The sequence below is a fragment of the Camellia sinensis genome, chromosome 8 (genome assembly GCF_055761805.1).
Source record: "Camellia sinensis isolate YWXY chromosome 8, ASM5576180v1, whole genome shotgun sequence".
In the NCBI taxonomy this organism is placed as follows: domain Eukaryota; kingdom Viridiplantae; phylum Streptophyta; class Magnoliopsida; order Ericales; family Theaceae; genus Camellia; species Camellia sinensis.
The window spans coordinates 117,505,266-117,511,265 of record NC_138968.1 but is presented as its reverse complement, the minus strand read 5'-3'; positions in this window follow the sequence as shown (position 1 = coordinate 117,511,265).

The window sequence follows — 6,000 nt, the reverse complement described above, 5'->3', positions numbered from 1 at the left end:
TTGGCTTAGCTTTGTGAAGCTTTTATGCATGTTTTCGTGTGCCCAAGGTTTGTTTTTGGTTGCTCGAGTCATCCATGCTTTGTTTTGTATAGCTACCATGTAATCCCCCTTGTGAGCCTTTAGTGTTGACCCCTCTAGCATGCTTTACTTGCTTGTTTCAGTGGTTTGGCACCACTTATAGCATCATTTTAGTCCTTCTAGTATGCTTGTATGCTTGCATTTGATGCCCCTTTAATGCTTTAAAAGGCTTGTGTCTTATGCTCCATGTTTGGACCTTTATGTATGCTTCCATGTTTAGACCATTTAGATGTCATCTAGGTGCATCTTTGGTCTTGTTTAGACCTGCATTGGACCTGTTTTAGGTCCTCCTGGCCCTTTGGGGCTTGCTTCATATAGCTTTGGTTTAAGCCCCCTTGAGTCTTGGACATTGTTGCATGCTTGGCTTGCCTTGTTTACTTGGTTTGGCACCTTTACAACATGATTTTTAGAGCTTAGTATGCATGCCATATGTCCATGTTTGTCCCTTTTAAGTGTGCTTAAAAGTGGCTCTTTGATGCTTAAGTTTTGAACCATGTGTGCATGCATGTTTGTGTGTATTTTGGCCTTCATTTCCTTAGCATTCGACCACTGTTTTGGGCTTATTTGAGAGCTGCCAAACTAGTCTAAGACCCTCATTCTCGTGTTGTTGCATGCTAGCCTTGCATGTTGTTACATATTTGGCCTATCGCATGTGTTACATGTTTGAATCACATTGCATTTGGCATGCATTTCCTCTTGTTTTAATTGCTTAACATGTTATATGTCTTGCATGTTTGCATGTTCACATTGCATCTTTACATGCTTGTTAACTTGCATACTTGTTACATAGTTGCATCTTAGCATGCTTGTTTGCATCCTCATGTTGCATGTTTAGCTTGCATGCCTAGGTTGCATTTCATTAAGCATGCATGCCTTGCCTCTTGAATTGATTATGATAGAGGTTGGGCCTCCATTGTTTGTTTATGTGCATTTCATTCCACGCCAAAATGCACAACTTGGCTTCTTGGGCCATCACGCATTGAAACACGCGATTGGTGGTACGAGAATTTAGTACCATACCCCTTTGAGTCATAAACATGATAAGGGGTGTGGTGGTACAAACATTGCTTTGAAATGCATTGCCATGCTTTGTTTTGCCCTCTGCTGCTGTCAAAACAGGTTCCTGTAAGAAGATATGGTCGGTCGGCCATCTCCAGTGCCGGCCGGCTATCCATTTCTGGCCGATGGCTTCATAGATGGTCGATGACCACTTCCCTTTGGCCGGTGACCATTCCTCATGGTCGGTGGCATTTTTCAGTGTTCAGAGGGTGTACCTTGGGACTTGTGTAGTTTTTAGAGGAGGAAGACAGTGAAAATAGAGGCAACTTGTGCATGACGGTGGGTTTCCGAGCGGAGCCGAGCATACGTGCATTGGGCCCTCTTCCCAAAGCGGTTTTATCGCTTTATTAACTTAGTTAATTTGCTTAAATAGTTAATTGATCTGTAATTAATTAATTAGCTCGTAGGTTAATTAATTTGTATTATTCTTTCGGACCCTCCGAGCGAGGGTAATTGTGTAATAAGTGTGCGTGAGTGTGTGTATGTCTTCCAACCCCACATCTTTCTCCCTTTTATTTACCAGCTTTTGATGGTTAGTATTAGGGCATATTCAATTTAGCATACCTTATGCTATGCATGCGTGCATCATTCATCAGTATTGCATGCACCGGGCTCGGCGCATCATGCTAACTGCATAGTATTTCAAATCTAACTTGAATATATGCTATTTGTCGCATTTCACATGCCATCCATAGATTACCCGAGCCTATTCTAGTGACATTTTGTATGCGATGCATTAGCCACTTTAACATGAACAAGGATCATGCACGATTACTAACTAATTTCTTGTTTTTGCTTGGAGCACACTGTGAGTGTTTTTATGCTTTAGCATCTCGCATGAGTGTGAATGTTAAACATGACAGCATGCTTACCATGTGGCTATTTTCTTATGTGATATAAACTTCCTGAATACCTGTGGGTGAAGGTTGGATTGTTTGAGTTGGAACAACTCATTGAAATCCGTGTTTTAGCCTACTTGCGAGTAGCAAATTTCAAATTATTTTTCAACCAAACGGATATGCGATGCTTTGTTCCAAATTAGGCGATCTAGTCTATACTTTTGTGTTGTGCGCATCACATAGTAAGAGTAGGCTAATAACCAGATTAAGAACACATAACGTTTTCAAAACTAGATATCATGATTAGTATAGGCCGATCTTCGGATCGGGCGAGCGGGGGTGCTCATAGCTGACCTTCCCCAATTGTACCCAAGTTCCTGAGCAGAGGCAACTTTGGTGATGACGGACACGTGGCCTTAGGCAACGAGTCAGGGTTTCCTAAATTCTCCCAAAATAAAATATTTAGGTGGCGACTCTGTATCTGGCAAAGCAGTCCATGTTTGGCACTTTTTTCTAAAAAATCTGTTTTCCAAAACGATTTGCCCGATTTGGACTCTTTGGTGATTTATCAATCTCACATTGCACATTGTGAGATCAGATTAAGAACCGACACACAAATTGAGTCCGAACTGTAGCATGGGGCCCAAGGGCGCGTCTACAGTACGTGTCTGCAAGTAGGCTATACAAGTACTACCAAAGCCATTTTACCCTTACTAACCGGAAAGATCGATATCTAACCGCACGTGTTTCTGGACTTTCACCAAGAACACACACACCAACATCATAAAACCACAACCACACGCCCTAACCAAATTCACCACAGCAGTCACCCATTTTTCTCAAAAAACCAATACATTTATAATGCTTGATATAAAATGATGTTCAATGCACAATGCGTGAGAAATTAGTTTCAATTCAACCTAATCGTCGTGCAATGTCTACAACAATCAAGACTATCCTCAACCGATAGCCCAAAACATATATTTTTATTCAATATATAAATTCTAATCAAAATGCATTTTCATCAATTCTAATGGGAGTGATAATACATATCCAACTCCACCATCATCATCAACATAATTATTATTCCAATTTCACAATATCCAACATCATTTTCCATATCCCTTTTTTATAATCTCCAATATCCAAAATTAGGGCAAAAACCACATTTTCTTTCCAAAATCAATTTTGAGAAAAGATTTCCACTATTTCAAACCAATTCATCCACAACCATATTCCTACAACCATTTTCAACAATCAATTTGGAAAATCCCTCTTTTGATTTCAAAACCAAACCCTAAGTTTTACCAAAATTTTCCAAACACATAACCCTTTTGAAAAGACAAATTACTAGGCTAAAACTCATAAAAGGAGTTAAAGAAATCCTACCTCCAAGTAGAAGACCAAAGGAAACCAAAAGGAAAACTCGACGGAGCCAAAAACACTAACTTGTCCAATTAGAACGAAGCCCTCCACGTGCTCTATCTTGTACTCCAAAGGACTAGGGTGAAGAAATGCACGGATTGAGAGTATTTGGTGCAGAAGCTCAAGAACTATAAAGAAAGGAAGTAGATCTAGGGTTTGGGAATCTTTAAAGGGAGAAAGAGAAGAAAAGTGAGCAAAAAGATCTTCCTTTCGGACTGATATACGGACAGACTGCTCTAGCGAAAGAATGGTCGCTCAAGCGATAGACACAATAAGTGACACCGCTTGAGCGACCAAACCCACCGCTTGAGCGCCCAATGACCCGCTCCCAGTAGCTCAAACATGCAAAAGTTAACTCGAGCACAAAGAAAGACCGCTTGAGCAAAGAATACAAACTCTCAATAGTTTTGCAAACTGTAAAAGACCGCTCGAGAATGGTCGCTCGAGCGAACAAGCCAAAATCTAGGCAAAAACACTTTGAAAAACTACTTCCTAACCTATTTCAAATACAACCAAAACTCCCAAAGATCAAATTCAATAAACAACAAAATGGAAATGAGTTGAACAACAATTAAATACACGGGTTCTCGGATCCAAAAGGGATTAAAAGAGTCTGGTTGAAGCCAGAATTGTTACATGGGCTCTTATAAAAAATTGGGCCTAGCCGGGTCAACCCACTTTCGCAAAATGAGACCTAGACCTAAGCCCAAACCCAAGTCTAGGGTACTTAGGTCTTCGATTAGGCTAGCGAGCAGGGCTTGGGACCGAGATAGACCATTTTTTTTATTTTTTTCTGCCAAAATTTTATATTTTTCTCACCAAAATAGCAAATGAGAGTGGGCCTCGGGTGGAACAGGTTGGTCGAGTCTTGGAGTGGCCCTTGAACGAGTCAGTGGGCTAGACCGGGTCGGGCCTCAAAACAAATGCCCCAAGCCCAGGGTCTTAAGCTAGGTTCTAGCCTGGGTCTGGGCCTAGCTACATCGGATTGTGAATGGGTTACAAGTAGACCAATTTTACACCCCTAATGGATGCCCCCAGATTGAATGTGGTGCATGGATATCTCTAGATTGAAAGTACACACAATTGAATGAAGGTAGAACGATGTAACCCCTTCCATCCCAAAAAATATATTGAAGGTATGAAGGGAATAAATTAAGAACAAATCTAATATTTGAAATTAATTTGTGCAGAGTGATTGTCTTTAAGTTTATTTTTATTTTTGATCAGAGAAAAAAAGAAGCTCTGACGTGTTATCATTGCATCGTAGGCTCAAGCCTCGAGGTAGCTGGTTGTCGGCTTGATTTAACTCAACCCAAAGGAAGAGAACCACCAACGAGGCACTAACAGAGCTCAACCACACGCCAAATGAGCCGAAGTTTCAAGAAGAGTACAGATGAGGTCTCCTAAGAGAGCCAGCAGCAAAGCAGTGAAATTCACCCCTCCAAAGAATTGAACCTGGGTCACGCTTATGGAAAGAGATGTCTTCTCCACTAGGCTACCGCCCCTGATGGTATTGTGTTTAAGTTTGAACTCACAACTCACTATTGATATGTGAATTTAGCCAGTAACTAAATTCTTAATAATTGTTTGGAGAATTACATCCCATTGGAAGAACAAAAAATTTTACACAAATATGGAGTTGCACCCTTATAATATTTCACTTGCACCCTATCACAAAACTACTTACTCCCCACATGTTTTTGTAATTTTTTTTTTTTTTTTTTTTTTTTTGGTTTCACTATTTTGAAATTCCCTCATAATTGTTTTGTACATGTTTGCGTGATGTTATATTAATCTTCTATTTACATGATCTGAATATTTTATATATATATATATATAGATTTTATGTGTAACATTAATGAAAAAAAATTAAAAATTTAATATCATAGTTACATGATTTTATCATATTTATTTTTTGAATAAAAGATAAATACAATAAATCATTTAGCTACCGTTATAATTATTAAATTAATTAATTTTTTTTATCATGAATAATATATCTAAGCACAAGTCTTGTAAAAATAACCAATTTAATTCAGTAAAACATAACCCTTGATGGGTCCACATACTCCCACAACACTCTATAGTCACATGGATAAGAGAGAATTAGTGGGGTAAGAAAAATTAATAAAATCGAATTGATTAATTGAAATTTTAGTTTTTGGTCTATTTTTCAAAATATACGGATTGCTTTGGTTTTAAATTTTTTTATACCGATGCAAATCAAATTGATTGAATATTATATTCAAATACTTTTATATTTTAATTCTTTAAGTATTATATCATAAGCAACAAATAAAATATACTTTGGAATAAAAATTAAGGACAAAAATATTTATAAAACAACTTTTGTACACTTTCTCTATTTATTTTCAATGTGAAATTTTACAAGTTTTTATAAGAACTTTAAAATCTTGTGCAAATTTCTTTTCTACATCAGATTGACAAATTGTACACGGTCTATATCGATTCTTCAATTATTAAAACTGAAATGATCGGTTTAGTGATATACTTATTCTCAATACCGACTGAACCAAACCGTTTACACTTTTAGGAATAATTCTCTCCGTAGAATTTGGAAGAGGATTCTTTAACTCAT